Here is a 19,315-nt window from a genome sequence, read left to right as displayed (position 1 = left end):
AGTTTCTGAATGATGCAGAATACTCTTACCAAGTCAATAGATCATGGTTTTAATCCATCACCGTTTTTTAGCTCACTGCACCATCCCAGCTCAGAACCTGGCTATATGCAAATTAGTCTGTTCCTGTCCCAGTGCATGATGGGAACAGGGCAAACCAAACTACCAAGCCAATTCTTATACTGGGAAGGAAACAAGCTTCCGGAGAGCGGTTTCTGGCATCACAGCCTTCTTCGGCCCGGCTTGCTTGAATCCTGATGGTGCAATGAGCAAGGGACTCACGTCTGAGTATACCCTCCCACACATAGTGTGGATAAAACCGATTTTGGAAAAGGGGGGTGGTGATGGACAGAGTTTCTGAATGATGCAGAATACTCTTACCAAGTCAATAGATCATGGTTTTAATCCATCACCGTTTTTTAGCTCACTGCACCATCCCAGCGCAGAACCTGGCTATATGCAAATTAGTCTGTTCCTGTCCCAGTGCATGATGGGAACAGGGCAAACCAAACTACCAAGCCAATTCTTATACTGGGAAGGAAACAAGCTTCCGGAGACCGGTTTCTGGCATCACAGCCTTCTTCGGCCTGGCTTGCTTGAATCCTGATGGTGCAATGAGCAAGGGACTCACGTCTGAGTATACCCTCCCACACATAGTGTGGATAAAACCGATTTTGGAAAAGGGGGGTGGTGATGGACAGAGTTTCTGAATGATGCAGAATACTCTTACCAAGTCAATAGATCATGGTTTTAATCCATCACCGTTTTTTAGCTCACTGCACCATCCCAGCTCAGAACCTGGCTATATGCAAATTAGTCTGTTCCTGTCCCAGTGCATGATGGGAACAGGGCAAACCAAACTACCAAGCCAATTCTTATACTGGGAAGGAAACAAGCTTCCGGAGACCGGTTTCTGGCATCACAGCCTTCTTCGGCCCGGCTTGCTTGAATCCTGATGGTGCAATGAGCAAGGGACTCACGTCTGAGTATACCCTCCCACACATAGTGTGGATAAAACCGATTTTGGAAAAGGGGGGTGGTGATGGACAGAGTTTCTGAATGATGCAGAATACTCTTACCAAGTCAATAGATCATGGTTTTAATCCATCACCGTTTTTTAGCTCACTGCACCATCCCAGCTCAGAACCTGGCTATATGCAAATTAGTCTGTTCCTGTCCCAGTGCATGATGGGAACAGGGCAAACCAAACTACCAAGCCAATTCTTATACTGGGAAGGAATGCATTGAGCCAAAGAAAGCAGAAGGGCCCCACGCAGCACTCGTTGAGTGTAGAGGGTTGAACTTCGGTGCAAGAGTGGCTCAGGGTTGGGGCTTCTCAAACCCCAGTGTACAGCTTCGAGAGTCACTCGTGGGCTGCACGGTCAGCGTCTCGTGGTCTTTTCAAGATGGCGTGCCCCACGCTTCCGGTCGCCTCCACGGGTCTCAGCTCTGCAGGGACTGTGGATCGGGCTGTAAGAAGACAGGCAAGCTTGATCTTGTTGATCTCTGTCGCTTGAGTTCCGGCGGGAACTGCAACAAAGCAGACGTCGAGGTGCTGGATGGTGCGTGTTTGCACAGGGTGGTCACTCCTTGACCACAAGGGAGATTCTTCAGTCTTCTACGTTGAGTAGGATGTTGAAGGGACAAGAGTTTCGTTTCTTATGTTTCATCAGGATAATCTGAAGTGCATTGGCACTGCTCCCATTCTTATACTAATCTAGGGGGCTGGATTACCTGCTAGGTCCCCTCCTATGGGTGGGACCCAGGAAGGGGGTGGGTACACCCCTTTCCTTTGATCCAGGCCGCGCTGCGACAGGGGCTGGTGGGCCCCAGAACCGGTTTGGCCGGATTATGCAAGGGGCAGCCTTGTGCTCCCCAAGCAGTGTCTGGTTTCTTTCAAACCTCCCTGCTACAATCCACTATCTCCTGTCTGGGGGGGTGTGACACCCCCCTGCGACAGGAAACCCTTTGTCCAGGCCTCCTTGGCTGAGTTTCGGTCAGCTGCAGGAGGTCAGACCCATGTCTGTGGCAGAAGCATCCATTTTGTGGATCTGAGGCTCTTTTAAAAATCAACCGCATTTCAGTAAAGTAACATGTCTTCTCCCTCTAGAGGGGTGGAATGCTATCCCCGTCGCCAGGACTGGCGAGGGGATAGTATTCCAAATCGTATGACACCTTACACGACATGTTTTGATAAAGCCAAACCAAAGTTGCCATATAACCGCGAGGATTATAATGCACTTAATAGTATATGGTATGGCATTATCCCGGAACAGCTTAGGGAGTTGTTCCCGACAGCTGCAGACAGGCTCAGCTCATGCTAGAGCTCCATCTCACATTAAACCACGCACTCTGCCTCCAGGATTGATAAGGCCTTCCATAGGAGTGGCTCACAGGTTTATATGTGTCCAGATATAGGTTTAGATATAGGTATACTATATCTAAGCAAGAGGTGATTACACCATCTTGCCCCAGCTGAGTGATCAGCCAGTTGTGTCAATTTAAGAACCAGCCAGGGTGGCAAAAGATATGCTGCAGCCCCTGGTAGGCCTTGGTGGCACCTATGCCCTGAGCACCTATAGTGCATAGTACAGGGGCTGACAAGGAGTCCATTTCCAATTGCACATGTACCTATAGCACATGTATTACTAATTTAGAGAGAGAACAGCAGGCTGGGGGTCTGATTAGCAGGCCCACAGCCTCAGTAAGTCGAAAACCAGTGAAGCAAAAAGCAAAAATTTGGGGTGACCATAGGATAGCAGACCCTACTGTGCTACACAACACCCCCCCCCCCCCCCCCAACGCAGGGACATTAAACTTAACCTTGACCTGATAAGTCTTCATGTTCTAAGTGGAAGTACCTGGAGAGACCATCTGCATTACCATGGTCAGTCCCTGGGCGGTGCTCCACTGTAAAGTCCATCCCCTTTAGGGAAATGGACCACCTGAGCAGTTTGGGATTTTCACCCTTCATCTAATTTAGCCACAAGAGGGGCTTATGGTCTGTCTGAATTAGGAAGTGAGTTCCAAACAAGTATGGCCTCAACTTCTTCAGGGCCCAAACCACAGCAAAGGCCTCCCTCTCAATAGCTGACCAACGTTTCTCCCTGGGGGGTCAGCCTTCTGCTAATAAAAGCAATGGGCTGGTCTTGACCATCTTGATTAAGTTGTGAAAGCACAGCTCCCACCCCCAACTCAGAAGCATCTGTCTGTACAATGAACTGTTTGGAGTAGTCAGGACTCTTCAGGATAGGTGCAGAGCACATGGCCTTCTTCAGGTCATCAAATGCCTTTTGACAGCTAACTGTCCACTGAACCTTTTTGGGCATCTTCTTGGATGTCAAGTCATTCAATGGTGTCACAATGGACCCATAGTTCTTTACAAATTTTCTGTAATACCCAGTCAGGCCCAAGAAGGCTCTGACTTGTGTCTGGGTAGTTGGAGGAGCCCAGTCCTGTATGGTCTGGATCTTGCTCTCCAGTGGCTGAACCTGACCTCCACCTACTAGGTGGCCCAGGTACACAACCTTGCTCTGCCCTATCTGGCACTTGGTAGCCTTGATAGTCAGGCCTGCCTTTTGCAGGGCCTCCAGAACCTTCTTCAGGTGGATCAGGTGATCCTCCCAGGTGGAGCTAAAGACAGCAATATCATCTAGATATGCTGCACAGAAGTCATCCAGCCCAGCAAGGACTTGATTCACCAACATTTGGAAGGTGGCAGGGGCATTCTTCAAACCAAAGGGCATTACCACAAACTGATAATGTCCACTAGGGGTAGAGAATGCTGTCTTGGCTTTTGACTCTTCAGCTAGTCTGATCTGCCAGTAGCCAGCTGTCAAATCAAATGTGCTCAGAAACTTGGCAGAAGCCAATTTATCAATGAGCTCATCTGCTCTTGGAATGGGATGTGCATCTGTCCTAGTGACAGCATTGAGACCTCTGTAGTCCACACAAAACCTCATTTCTCTCTTTCCATCTTGCGTATGAGGTTTTAGCACAAGGACCACTGGGCTAGCCCATGGGCTCTCTGATGGCTCAATCACTCCAAGATCCAACATATTTTGCACCTTAGCCTTTATACAATCCCTGACATGGTCAGGTTGCCTGTAGATCTTATTCTTCACAGGCAGACTGTCACCAGTGTCCACCTCATGGGTGCACCAGTTAGTTTGACTGGGTGTGAGTGAAAACAAGTGTCCGTGGGCTTGCAAAACCTGTCTGCAGTCCATCTGTTGCTGGTCAGTGAGGCTGCCTGCCAAGGCTACTCCATCAACTGATCCATCATCGGGGTTCTGGGAAAGCAGGTCTGGGAGAGGGTCACTCTCTTCCTCCTGTTCCCCATCTGTGGCCATGAGCAAGCTCGTGTCCTCCCTGTCCACAAATGCTTTCAAACGATTTACATGGAGCACCCTATGGGGGCTCCTAGGGGTTCCAAAGTCAACCAGGTAGGTGACTTCTCCCTTTTTCTCAATAATAGGGTAGGGTCCAGTCCATTTGTCCTGGAGAGCTGCTGGGGCCACTGGCTCCAACACCCACACCTTCTGCCCTGGCTGGAACTCAACCAGAACAGCCTTTTGGTCATGCCAAGCTTTCTGTAATTCTTGACTGGCCTCCAGGTTTTTGGATGCTCTCTCCATATACTCAGCCATCGTGGAGCGGAGACCAAGTACATAGTCCACAACATCTAGCTTAGGCTTTTTGAGAGGTAACTCCCATCCTTCCTTCACCAAACATAGTGGACCCCTCACAGGGTGGCCAAACAAAAGTTCAAAAGGGCTGTAGCCAACCCCCTTCTGTGGGACCTCTCTATAAGCAAAGAGCAGGCAGGGTAAAAGGATGTCCCATTTCCGCCTAAGCTTCTCTGGTAATCCTTTTATCATTCCCTTGAGGGTCTTGTTGAATCTCTCTACAAGCCCATTGCACTGTGGGTGATAGGGTGTGGTAAACTTGTAGTTTACTCCACACTCCTTCCACATTGCTTTTAAGTATCCAGACGTGAAGTTGGTGCCTCTATCTGAAAGTACCTCCTTTGGAAAGCCCACTCTTGAGAAAACTGCAATGAGGGCTTTTGCCACCACAGGGGCTGTGGTGGTCCTCAGGGGAATTGCCTCTGGGTACCTGGTGGCATGATCCACTACCACCAGTATAAATCTGTGCCCAGATGCTGTTTGAGGATCCATGGGACCCACAATGTCTATTCCAACTCTTTCAAAGGGTACCTCCACCACAAGTAGTGGTATGAGGGGGGCCTTTGTTGTGCCACCTGACTTACCACTGGCTTGGCAAGTGACACAGGAGCGACAAAACTCCTTGACATTTTCTGACATATGAGGCCAGTGGAAGTGAGGAACAAGCCTGTCCCAAGTCTTGTTCTGGCCTAAGTGTCCTGCATGGGGAATATCATGGGCCAAGGTGAGAAGGAAACCCCTAAACTTCAAAGGTATAACCAACCTCCTGGTGGTACCAGGCTTGGGGTCTATAGCCTCTGAGTAAAGGAGTCCATCATCCCAATATACTTTATGGGCACCTTGAGCATTCCCTGCAGCCTCAGCAGCAGCTTGCTGTCTGAGGGGTTCAAGTAAAGGGCAATCTAATTGGGCCTGCCCCAGGTCTGCCCTTGAGGGTCCCCCTGTCCCCAGAAACTCAACCTGGTCAAGCTCAAGTTCCTCAGAGACAGTCTCCTCTTGGACTGCAGAATCAGTTTCCTGTGAAATCTGATCCTCAACCTGGGGCAAGGGGGAAGGCACAGCCTTTACCCTCTTGCTCCTTCTCTTGGGTTGTGGTTGGTCTATTGTTCCAAGATCCACCACTGGTTCAGGAAGGCACTTCTTAGCCTGAGTCCTTGTCACTGCAAGGACATGTGCTGAAATCCCTAGCATTTCTGCATGAGTCCTGCACTCCACTTCTGACCAAACTGAGCTTTCAAGATCAGTCTACTGGAAGGTCTGCACTCACAACAACTTTCTTTAGGCCATCTACCCCTCCCCAGGAGAAGTTCACAACAGCCACACTATGTGTAGTAGTGGAGTTGCTTGCATTGGTCACTAGGTAACTTTCACCTAGCACAATCTGTCCAGGGTCCACAAAGTCAGGTGTCACCATAGTGACACTGGCACATGTGTCCCTGTAGGCCTGAGCCAGTCTCTCATTTATCAAAGGCGTCTGCCTATATTTGCCCAGGTTACTGGGACTCACTGTAGTGGACAAGGATAAGTCCACATCATATAGGAGAACTGCCTGAGTAGGGACTCTGACTAGACCAGATTCCATCTCAGTACCCAAGGTTAATCCTACTATACCCTTTGGTTGTGTACCACCACTGCTAACTGTACTAGGGGGTGCAGGTGCTTTAGGAGCTGCAGTGGTGGGGACTGGATTTTTCTTGGTGCATTCACTGCCCCAGTGTGAAACTGATTTGCAGGTATTACACCAAGGTTTCTTTGGGCCATCGTTCTTCTTTTTCTTGTTTCCATTTTGGGAACCACCCTCCTTATTACTAGTTTGGGGGCCTGAAGACTTCTGGTCCTTTTCTTTATCTTTCTGATTCCCACCCTTCTGGTCTGTTTTCTTCTGGTCACCACCTTGGTTCTGGGGTTTCTGCTTAATCCTTGTTCTGACCCATTTGTCTGCCTTCTTTCCCAATTCTTGGGGAGAGGTCAGATCAGAGTCAATAAGGTATTGATGCAACAGCTGGTTCTGACAGTTATTAAGGATCTGCTCTCTCATTATAAGATTGTACAATCCTGTATAGTCTGAGACTTTACTTCCCTGCAGCCAACCCTCCATGGCCTTAGTGGCACAATCAACAAAATCAGTCCAGTCCTGAGTCTGTGCTTTTTGGGTGTCTCTGAACAACAACCTGTATTGCTCAGTGGTTAGGCCAAACCCTTCAATAAGAGCACTCTTCAGGACAGAGTAGTTTTTGGCATCCTCAGGTCTAACTGTGAGGAGCCTATCCCTCCCTTTCTCAGAAAAGGAGTACCATAAAATTGCAGCCCACTGATCCTGAGGAACCTGCTGTACCATGCAGGCTCTCTCAAGGGCAGTCATCCATTTGTGGATGTCATCCCCTTCCTTGTAGGGGGGCACACTTTTTGTCAGGTTTCTAATATCATATCTCCTGTCTTTCTCTCTAGGAATTATGCTGCCACCAGTGGCATCTAATTGATAGCAAAAATATACACATCCAGGCAATAACAGAGGCATCTAAGCCACACAACTTCTGTTCTCTTGCTAAAGCAAGTCTAGCTTGAGCCAGGGCTACCTCCTCCCTCTCTATCTGGAGTTTGACAGCCCTCATCCTTGCCTTATGCTCTTTCCTCTGAGAGGAAGTCATTCCTCTCTGAGATTCTCTTGAGGCACTAGAAATATGAGAGTCCCCTGATGGAGATCTCACTCTTCTGCTGCCTGGGAGAATGATGTTTTGGGATCTGGGGAGGTGCTGGCCCTCTCCATTCCCAAGTAGGTCTAAGTTGGCCTGGTTACGCCTGGCAACTACAACCTGGTTACCCCTCTGATCCTGATCTTCAGGTTCCTCTACTTCTGAGTCCTCCTCCTCCTCTTCCTCCTCTTCTTCTTCCTCCTCTGGAGTGGTCTCAGTCACAGGGGGGTTCACTCCATCTCCTAATTCTAAGGGAGCTGCACTCGCCTTATCTAAGTCATCCTTTTCCAGAATGGCTATCAGGGTAGGACTGGTGGGACTTCTGCCCCTTTTTAGCCCTCTTGCAATGCGCAAGGCACACAAGTCTTTGTGGGTAAGTTTGTCATAGCTGGAAGTTGCCTTGGTAAGGTCAACTGTCACAGGCAGAGAGCTTGGAGCTTCACCTGTGCCAGACATGACTCTAGTGTGGTGTAAGTGGTGCACTTACCTACACTAAGTGTTTTCCTACTGTACCTTGCTAGTGAGTTGTAGTCAGGGTGTGCTACTCCCTTTAATCTGCAACTACTAAGTTCAGTAGAACTTAAATATGCTAAGCTTTTGATTTATATGTACCTAAGGTACTTGATGTGATCTTTCAATTTGATAGAAAGATTGCAATGGTAAAACAACAGCAAGCTCAAATCCCACCGCTGCCACCAATGTGAGAAGTTGGCCTGATATATGATGTTTCCAATTCTGGAACCACCTTGTATCAGTCCAAACTATCCCTTATGGTGTCTGGTTGTAAGTCAACCTTGTAGACAAGCTATCTGAATGGTAGCATAGACTAAGCAGCCTTAAAGGCTAAACTCAAGAGGTCGTGTTAAGCGAGCTGTTTTACCAATCACAGTCCTGTAATATCAAATGAAAGGACACCAAACAAGTATATATTATAAAAATATATGTGTTTATTTCTAAAAATAATCCCCAGTACTCTTTATGAACAAAGGGGCACAAGCGTTAAATCAAAAGCACAGTATAACATACAAAGTTGCACAATTATGGATGAGGGGGGGGGGCACTCAGACCATATACTAAGAAAGTGGTATAAGAGATACCAATCGAACAGTGGTTAGGCCTAGGGCCTAGGAAATCGCTGGGAGCAGTCGGGACAAGCAATGCTGAAGTCGGGAAAAGCCTGCGGGATTCGGGTGCAGTGCTTAAAGCACACGCATGCACCAATGTTAAGTCAATGGTGCATAAAAGTTACACAAATAGAGTTTTAGGATACTTCTGATGAACCTAGAAGGACAAAACTTTAGACACAGACCCTAGAGGTGCGTACCAGTGTGGGAACACTGGTGTTGCAATGTTACCTCACCCACAGGAAGCGGGTGCATAGGGTCGAAGTGGCATCGGGTTTCGTCACGCAGGTTCTGGGTGCTTGAAGCTGAAGATGCTGCAGGCGATGTGAAGGAGAAGTGTCCGGTGTGATCCAAGGGTGGATCAGAGTCTAGAAGTACCTGAAAGCAGAGGGGACAGAGTCTGGGTCACTCAGCAGTGACCAGGGTGGAACCAGGACGGAACCAGGCAATGTCGGGCGCAATCAGGTGATTATCGAGGAGCTTCTCTCCACTGCCACGTGGGCTCTGGGGTATCTGCGACGTCCAGGGGCGGGTCATGAGCTGTCCCACGTAGGCTCTTACCGTCGGCACCGTCGGCTTCAAGATTGGAGCAAACAACACTTGGCAAGAGCAATCCACGCGGAACTGGAAGATTGCTTCTCACTCGGACCAGGAGGGACAGAGTGGGTGCTCCTTTTCAGAGAAGCTGGTGTAAGTCTGGAGCAACCAGAATCACAAGTCGTATTTAGGTTTTCGCCGCCCCAGGGGCCACAAGCCAGCTGGCAAATGACCGGGCCAATGCGTTGAGCCAAAGAAAGCAGAAGGGCCCCACGCAGCACTCGTCAAGTGTAGAGGGGTGAACTTCGGTACAAGAGTGGCTCAGGGTTGGGGCTTCTCAAACCCCGGAGTACAGCTTCGAGGGTCACTCGTGGGCTGCACGGTCAGCGTCTCGTGGTATTTTCAAGATGGCATGCCCCACGCTTCCGGTCACGTCCACGGGTCTCAGCTCTGCAGGGACTGTGGATCGGGCTGTAAGAAGGCAGGCAAGTTTGATCTTGTCGATCTCTGTCGCTCGAGTTCCGGCGGGAACTGCAACAAAGCAGACATCGAGGTGCTGGATGGTGCCTGTTTGCACAGGGTGGTCACTCCTTGACCACAAGGGAGATTCTTCAGTCTTCTACGTTGAGTAGGATGTTGAAGGGTCCAGAGTTTCGTTTCTTATGTTTCATCAGGATAATCTGAAGTGCATTGGCACTGCTCCCATTCTTATACCAATCTAGGGGGCTGGATTACCTGCTAGGTCCCCTCCTATGGGTGGGACCCAGGAAGGGGGTGGGTACACCCCTTTCCTTTGATCCAGGCCACGCTGGGACGGGGGCTGGTGGGCCCCAGAACCGGTTTGGCCGGATTATGCAAGGGGCAGCCTTGTGCTCCCCAAGCAGTGTCTGGTTTCTTTCAAACCTCCCTGCTACAATCCACTATCTCCTGTCTAGGGGGGTGTGACACCCCCCTGCGACAGGAAACCCTTTGTCCAGGCCTCCTTGGCTGAGTTTTGGCCAGCTGCAGGAGGTCAGACCCGTATCTGTGGCAGAAGCATCCATTTTGTGGATCTGAGGCTCTTTTAAAAATCAACCGCATTTCAGTAAAGTAACATGTCTTCTCCCTCTAGAGGGGTGGAATGCTATCCCCGTCACCAGGACTGGCGAGGGGATAGTATTCCAAATCGTATGACACCTTACACGACATGTTTTGATAAAGCCAAACCAAAGTTGCCATATAACCGCGAGGATTATAATGCACTTAATAGTATATGGTATGGCATTATCCCTGAACAGCTTAGGGAGTTGTTCCCGACAGCTGCAGACAGGCTCAGCTCATGCTAGAGCTCCATCTCACATTAAACCACGCACTCTGCCTCCAGGATTGATAAGGCCTTCCATAGGAGTGGCTCACAGGTTTATATGTGTCCAGATATAGGTTTAGATATAGGTATACTATATCTAAGCAAGAGTTGATTACACCATCTTGCCCCAGCTGAGTGATCAGCCAGTTGTGTCAATTTAAGAACCAGCCAGGGGTGGCAAAAGATATGCTGCAGCCCCTGGTAGGCCTTGGTGGCACCTATGCCCTGAGCACCTATAGTGCATAGTACAGGGGCCGACAAGGAGTCCATTTCCAATTGTGGTATGTACCTATAGCACATGTATTACTAATTTAGAGAGAGAACAGCAGGCTGGGGGTCTGATTAGCAGGCCCACAGCCCCAGTAAGTCGAAAACCAGTGAAGCAAAAAGCAAAAATTTGGGGTGAAAATAGGATTGCAGACCCTACTCTCCTACAGTTGCTCTTCATAATTTTCTTTCAATCCCAAATCAAAACAAACTAAAAGTGCCCAGTATGATGGCACTACTAGTAAGCTTTTAATAAGTAAATAGTTTTGTTAATTAAACATCAAATCCTGTAGGTATGGCTGATAACTGAATGTACCTCCTCAGTGATTGGTGAGTCTTTGATTTGTATAGTCAATCAATCAATCACAGGTTTCTTAAGCGTGACTACTCACCCGAAAGGGTCTCAAGGGGGGGGGGGTTTGCGATATAGTGGATGAGTGAGTGGGAGAAGTCGTGAATGGGTGAATGAACAAATGCATGAGCAGCAGAATGAGTGTCTGAGTGCACGGATGGATGAATGGATGATTGATTGCATGGACGCATCCAAACACTTTCAGTTATATGCAACACCTATTGGCTTTGCCAATGATTGTTGCCCAAAGAAACTGTAGAAATGGTTTTAAAGCAGTTTATAAAATACTATTAAAAAGATTTCAGTTAATAAGAAAGCATTGGCATGGCCATAGGCTCAGACATTTTAGGACCACGACCTATTTTTTTAGAAGCAACTGACTGTTGAACAAATAAAAACAAGTCATAAATCCCTTTAAAGCAGATATAGTCCAATACAAGGGATGAAAGGTCTGATCTCTGGGGCCTGGCCTCTTGCCACTCCTCTTCATGTTTTTATTGGATCTGAGAAAGGACAGTTATTTTTCTTCTGTGCTTAATTTGTATTAATAAAATATGAGTGCCAGGGAACTCATCAGGAGTATACTGCAGCTCACAACACCCACTGCCCCTGCCAGAGCTGCCAATGACAGTAACAACACAACTACTAACCATCACACTCCTACAAGTGTGACAATTCAGACTATTTCAGGCCCTCAAAGTTAAAAGAATGGCTTGGGCCGGGCGACAGGAATTAGTCATTCGTAATGTACATTGAATTAATAAACAACTGCCCTTTTGCTCGGCTCTAAATTAGACTAACAGTGCCACCATGTGGCAGACTGTCACAACAAATGCTGGTGTTGACAGTTAAGTGCCAGTGCCAAACACTGGAAACCACCGGCACAAATTCAGCACTGTTCTTCTCCCATAATTGAAGTGAACTAGGATATCAGAGAGCTGCAGATGGGGAAGATTGATCAGTTTCATTGCTAGGTTCCCTATCAGAAGTGCCCCATGTAACTGCCTCGTCATACCTCACAGCAGTAGCTCTTGACCCTCAATTCTAGAACTGGAGTGTGAGGTAAAGTGACCGTAATGATGAGCGAATGGTAAGTGGAGGAAATAGGCAGCAATCTGTGCACATAAGAAGCATAATTTATGCTTACTTTACGTTCAGTGTGAGAGTGTATACTGTGTATCCAGTATATAGACAGGTCTAGACTTGCCGAGCACAATGGACAGTCAGTCATGCTTGTCCTGCTGGAACTGTCAGCCACCTTTGATATCATCTCTCTCAGTAATTTAGAACAATGGCTGTGGGAGATGGGAGTCAGGGGAACAGCCCTAGACTGGCTTAGAAACTATCTAACAGATCGAACCTCCACCGTACAATTGGGCACCTGGGTGTCCTGTAGTCAGTTGGTAGATAAGGGAGTCCCTCAGGGATCAATTTTAAGTCCCATGCTCTTCAATCCCTATGTGGCACCCCTAGCCAGGGGTGATCAGATCCTGTGGGTTCGATGTAGTGTCATACGCCGACGATACCCAGCTACTGACCACTCCTTGGTCCTAATCCAACTGACACTAGACTTAGATTTACAAACTGCATGATCCACATCAACAACTGGATGCAAATCTACTACCTCCAACTCAATGCCAGTAAGACAGAGGTCATACTCTTTAGGAAGGCACACAAATTCTGGTTGAACGACTGGTGGCCTCTGAGCCTTGGCCCCTGTCCACTTCCCAAACCCATGGTGAGTAATCTTGGGAGTAAACATCGACAATCAGCTGTCTATGAAAGACCACTTAGGCCATATAATGAGTACCTGCTACGGATTTATGCGTGGCCTACATAAGATCTTTCAATGGATTCCAATACAAAACAGGAAACCTCTTGTTCAGGGTCTAATCTTAAGTCGGCTCGACTATGGAAATGCCCTGATGGCCTCTATTAATGAAGAGCTTTACACCAGACTTCAAGTCCTGCAGAATACTGCCGCCTGGCGCTTGTGCTAAATCTTCCATCACGGTTCCCATCTGCACCTAATCTGAATGCTCTTCATTGGCTTCCTAGCAGGAAACGTATACGTTTCAAGGTTTTTTGTCTGGTACACAAGACCATGTACGGAAACAGGCAAAGTTGCCTGGCCCAAAAACTCATTTGGTACTTACCCAATAGGACGCTTAGGTCAGGAACTAAATTTCTACTCACTCCCCTTAGGATTCATACTGCCAGGAATGGCAGCTGATACTTTTCTCATTTGGTTCCTGCTTTCTGGAATGAACTCCCTTTACAGCTTTGCATGCTGACGGACCATAAACAGTTCCGTAGGAGGCTAAAAACATGGCTTTTTTACCCCTTTTCTCTTACGGTCAGTCGGCTCCCTCGCCTTTTACTGGAGTTTCGCTAGCGCTCTGAGATGCCTGGGAGATATGTTTGCTCAACAAATCCTTATAACTTATGACTTATAGAAAGATAGCACATTTATAGACTGTGTTCGAAATGTGATGTGTGCATTATATGCTAAAATATCATTTTTTTCAAAACAAGAAACCTGCTGCCAAGCTTTAGGACTTCTCCTGATATAGCCTGGTTATGAGTGAATCTGATGGAAGTGCTGTATTTACTGAGTGCAGTGGATATCTCCTATTCCAAATTTTCCCTTGGAATTTGGAGAATGATGTGCAGTTTGATGTAGTCAGCGCAAAATTCTGAATGCATTTGTATTTAATGTAAATTTTCCCAGTACGTTTCATTAGTTTTGAAGTGCCATAATGTTCAAGTGGAAAATTGAAAGAGGTGCAGTTGTTACTGCAACACCCTAAATTCCAGGGTGTTCAGGATCAGGAGCACCACACATTGGAATTCTCCATCCCACTCCTGCTCAGGATTTAAGAAACAGCAATCACAGAGCTAAGTAAAATGGCGGCAGCTCAGCTGCAGGGAGAGGAGAGGAAGAACGCATCCATTTCATTCTGAAAAACATGTCAATGGTAACAAAAATAAGGTGAGTCCATCATCTGACTTGTGTCTTATGGCGCTTTTTGTCAATGACGTCTGTAGTCATGGAGACATGGAGCTCCGCCACTCGACTCTAGTTTTTAGGTGTCTCCTGCTTACGAAGACCTGAGCACTACTGATGCCTGTACTGTGCCTGTTCCGCATGTTATCAGAGCGTGTAGAGCTGTTCTCTATGCCCTTTATTGTTTGCACAGGGAAAGCTGGTCATGGGTTTGCAATTTTATTCAAAAAACTGCTTGTACAAGAGACGCGCTGCTTCAGAAAGGTTCTTTTCTGGTAAATAATCCACTTGTCCCACTTGGTGCTATGCAGTTGGGTGCCAAAATATGTCTGTATTCTCATTGTATAAGAGTTTTGATAGATCTGTCTCTGATTACATGAAGTCTAAAATTCGGCCTGGGTTTGACTTGTAATACAGTTCTGATTATGCCACTTCCTTCCACATTACAATGGGCTCTGAATTTATTAGAGAGCTATTTAAGTACAAACTTATACTTAGACTTTAGGTACAGAAATGTTCTATTTTTTAATGGGATCAGTTTAGACCAGTGTTCGGATTATAGTACTACACTGACTATGCCAGCACTTTCATTATGCCAGAATTTAAATTAGAGCAGAGTCCAGGATGTTCCATTGTTATAATTATATCATACCTCTGTTTATTACTCTACTGTCTGAGAAATTGCCTTGTGAATTGCTCTGACAAATGTACTTTTACGCAAATGCTCAAATTAAATAAACCCAACTTATACTTGTATCCAGTGCCTAGCTTGCCAGTTCTGAATCAACAATACATCTCATAGTCAGCACTTATAAACTTGACCATATTGAGTAAATCTTGTGAAAAGGACTTGATCGCAATGAGCCACAGTTCCCTTTTTTGCCAATCTCTTTTTCAATGGTAGACATTTTATAAAAGAATTTACTAGCATGAAGGTTTTCATGTAATATATCTGCTGATGGGCTGGAAGCGGGTGGGACGTTTTTATTTCAAGATTGAATGCACAGTGACTTTGTGCACTCCTATAAACGTAAATTAAAAGTCCTACCGTTCCGCAAAAGGTTGAACATTTACTCGAGATAAAGGTTTGCCAGGAAATGAGTTTCTTCGTGGTGGCAAATATTTTTTCCTGGTGAAGAAATAAAACAGCTTTAACCAAATATACTGTTGTACTTTTATTCAAACAAAAATGGAATTCACAATTGTTATCTGGGAGCACTCCTGGAAACCTTCAGCTGCTGCACAAACATTTCCAGGTCTGCTTCTGTAATGTTTTATGAATGCTTGAATGTAGTAAATCTTCACAGACATGAGGGTGTACATTGTGGCTGTTTTCAAGAGTAAGAAACATGATAACATTTTTTATAATGTTGACTAAAATGGTTTTACAGTGTTTATTTTCTTTCAAAGAATTACCAGATTTTTTTTAAAATACACCTTTGAGAACGATATTTTAAGTTGCCTTTAAAAATGTAACTATAATTTAGCAAAACGGTCTGTAACCTTTATGGGTTTTTTTCAAATTGCAAACAATTTTGGTGCACCGAATTTGTTCATCTTATGCATACTTATACTTATACATATCTTACATTTACATATGAAAATACTCTATTCTGCCTTTATAATGCTGCAAGACAATGAAAGGGCTTGCCTTGTGTCCAAAACATGTCCTAGAACCTGCAGGAGCCCTGGGCCCTTTAGAAAGCTCCCTTCTTTGGTGATGGGTGTTTTAGTACCTTGAGAGGTAAGAGGGAGTTAAGCAATCTTTTTTCTAAATTAATTAACAGTATAATGCATTTGTTCAAACAATAAAGCCAAGACTACTAATGAATGTTAATTTTATTTATTACAGACTCAGAAAGAAGCTGGCATAAAAGTCTCAGAAGTAGATTATAGAAGTATAAAATCACCAAAATAAGTCTAAATCTCCGAGGGAAATTCAGTTTAAACGATATGAAGCATGCTGGAAATGCAGTCACTGCAATGGAAAAGATAATAAATAAAATGTGCAAGTTAAATGGTAAGTTTTGCACTTTCTCTCGAGTCATGAGTAAAATCAACAAATCTATATTATTCTACACTATTATAAATTGGGTATCCCTAATTACAAAAAGGACGCCAAAAAAAGGTATCAGCATAATGGAGGCTTCCATCCAATTACTCCAATCGAAAAGAGTGTATTGCATAAAGCCGTACTCAGAGATATAGCATTGAGGTCTGTACCTCCGGAAAGTTGAAAGGCGCCTGCTGTTCTAACTAACTATAAAACACCTATTAACACACTAAGCGGCTTATTATGATGTTGGTAGGAGTTGCCTCCGACCGACACAGTCTCGTTCTCAGGACCGACAGACCTCCGGTCGGCGGCTCCGACCGACTGATTTCGATGCATCCAAACACTGTTGGGTCAGATACTCCCATTTTCTATGGGAACTTGTGATACAGCCCTAAACCAGCTATAATACAGGCTCCTATAAAGAAATGGGTGTGTGTGTACAACACTGCACCCTGTGGCAGGCACCCCATGGTGCCTGCAACACAGTGCAGGGATTTACAGGAAGGCACCCGAGGTACCTCCACGTCCACCAACCGTAGGAGGCAAGGGAGCCCTGCTAGGGGCCCCCAAATCACTGTCTGATAGCCTTTCTGTGTCGGAAAGAAAAGCACGGAAAGGCTATGGGAAACCAACATCGTAATCCAGATGGCAGAAAGGCTGTCCATAGGGAGTACTGTGCAGTCCTGACTGGATCCAGAACTAATCATGCCATGTTCATCTTAATATTATTGGGTGTATCCCCTGGTAGACCCGCTTAGCAGTACTTAATTTGTAAAACACATAAGTGTCAGGATCTTGTCAGGAGGCCATTGCAGCTTGCACCATCCTTTGCCCCCACTAGTGCAGCGGGTGACAGTACCATCACAACTAGCCAGCATACTCATACAAGTGTGACAATTCAGACTTCAAATATACATTGAAAATTACTAATACATGCCGACCAAGCTATTCCTACAGCTTTGAGTGGCAGGTATTACTGATTTTAATGTATATTTAATTATTAAACAACTGTTGTTGTGCAAATCGAAAAATCAGATAAACAGTGCCACCACGTGGCAGTTGCTAAAAGAGCCGGTGTAGAGAATAAATTGCCAGTGCTGAGAACTGGAAAACACAGTCTCAAATTAAGCACGGCCCTTAAACTAAAAGGAAAATTATCCTTTTCCAAGAAGAGGAGAATTGGTGAGTGTCTCTAAATCCTCCTCTAGCATGCTTTGCTGTGTTACGAAGCAAAGTACCTCTCTGGCATGCTAATTTGATCTTACCATATATAAAAGGTGAGCCCATAAATTAAGTAATGGCATATAGTTATAATAATATAATAAATAGAGTTTCAGAGCTTTTTTCTATTTTTTAGGCATGAATATATGGGATGCCAATGCCAGCATGTCCCAATAAGTATTATGGTGCGTAATTGCGGAGCCTTATTAAGGAAGTGTAGATAGTTCACACATAGTAAGTAATACAGGGTTTTAATTCTATAGACAGTAGATAATTTATCTCTACAATAGCGTCAATGTTAATGATTTACTTTATTTACAGATTGCACATTATGCTATTAGGAAATAGTAGCAGTGTGAAGGTGTTTTAAGAAAAAAATTAATTTTGTTTACATCAGAAAAGGCACAACAATTTGCCTCTTCAAATAGAAAGTTATGTTCCTTCTTTTGGAGAATCTAGTCAAAAACGAGTTTTGTTTCCCTGTAGGTTAAATTGGGAATTCAATAATCTAATAATTGATAATCGGTAGCACTGAACCTATGTTTTATGGTATGTCTTGTTTTAAATAAAGATGGTAAGTCTTTTTAGGGATAGAATGTTCTGTTATGAATAAGCCACAGCGAATAGAATGTTAAAAGATCGTTTTTAGGTCTCGGCCTGCGTAGGTTGCGCTTGCGCAGTCTCGCTGGGCGAGAAATTATGTCTTAGAGTAGGGAGGTAAACGAGCCAGCTCTTCTCCATTGGCTGGCTTCCTAAACAGCGGCCAGCCATTGGAGAAGAGCTCTGTCTGTCCCTTTCAGCCCCGTCCGTTTCGGATTGAGGGGTGTGTTTTTTGCTGTTTTTTCTCCGTGACGTCATCCGTCACTCAACAAAAAACACGCCCCCCAGTCTGAAAAGGACAGGGCTTATCCGCAGCTGCTGCCACCATTTTGCTTAGAGTTTCGGAGATGGCTAGCGACGCTCCACGAGGCGTTATGGAGCTTCCAGTTTGTGTGTGCAGCCGCCCATTGTCAGTTCGTGTCAGCTCGTGTTTGTTGCCTCTGTCTGCTGAAAACCCAGGAACTCATAGCAAAGAGTTCAGGTCGGATCATGGCCAGGCGCGTGATGGCAGTGACGAGGCGGGCATAGCTCAGCGGTGACATCATGGTTTATACATTTGCACAAGTGAGGTAGGCTGCGTCACCTTTCCATCAGGCCTGCCGGGTGAGTCCTGTCAATGCGGTGCATCCTGTGACGTCAAACAAGGCATGCCCGCCTGCTTTGGGACACCCACAGTCCATGGGGATTTGTTTCCTTGTTTGTGAAGTTTTGGGTGAGGAGAGGAGCACGCAGGAGTTTTGGCCGCTGTCCCCTGCAGTCCAGCCAGCCCGATAGTTATTGTTTTCGACAAGGGGTCAGTCAGCCAGGGTGCCGGACATTACTGGTTAGTGGGAGCCATGTCAGGTAGGCGCTGGTTATTGCAACATCCATGTTATGCACACATGAGGGCAGGGCTCTGCAAGTTTTAGGCATCCCTCCGCATATTATGTTTTTGTCCTAGTGAAACTTTAAAAACGTTCAGGCTCATCCTCCTTTTCTAGATTTCCTTTCTTATATACCCTTCTCACATTCCCCAACGGTCGATATTTCCTTTCCCAAGTATCTGTTTACCTGCCCGCTTTCGGTCATCTCCGCCCCTTTCTTCTCCCTTCTGTATATTTCCTAAGGTTATATAACATCTCTCTGCCTTCCTTGACAACTTCTCCCTGCCCTCCGTCATGTCCCGCCGTCTCCTCTTCTCATCCACACTGTCTAATTCTGTCTTATTCCATCTGGAGATAAGCGTCCCTCCGAGATTCCCAAAAGCGCGAAGAGGCCAAGGAATTGGCGAACTACTCGAAATATGTAAAAAACTAAATCTCTCCGCCTTCTATTTCTCTATCTATAATCTTTTCCCATTTCTTTCATTTTCCTCCTTTCTCCCTCCCACCTTTTTGTTCTTCATGTCCACTTCTCCTTTCCTTTCCTCCTTCTCAGTCTCCTGCTCAT

The 19,315-nt window shown here is 45.9% G+C and overlaps 1 long non-coding RNA gene across 1 annotated transcript in view; it reads left to right on the top strand.

The window, feature by feature from the left end:
• The window catches only part of LOC144799131 (uncharacterized), a 510,047-nt gene extending 494,052 nt beyond the window's left edge, over window positions 1-15,995 (top strand). The window contains exon 5 of the long non-coding RNA XR_013603756.1: window positions 15,863-15,995. This is a non-coding gene — a long non-coding RNA (uncharacterized LOC144799131). The remainder of the gene's footprint in view (window positions 1-15,862) is intronic.
• Window positions 15,996-19,315: the final 3,320 nt, after the last annotated feature.

This window comes from Lissotriton helveticus, chromosome 12 (assembly GCF_964261635.1).
Source record: "Lissotriton helveticus chromosome 12, aLisHel1.1, whole genome shotgun sequence".
NCBI lineage: Eukaryota > Metazoa > Chordata > Amphibia > Caudata > Salamandridae > Lissotriton > Lissotriton helveticus.
Note: the sequence above shows the minus strand (reverse complement) of the source record. Positions and strands in the feature narration are given on the sequence as shown.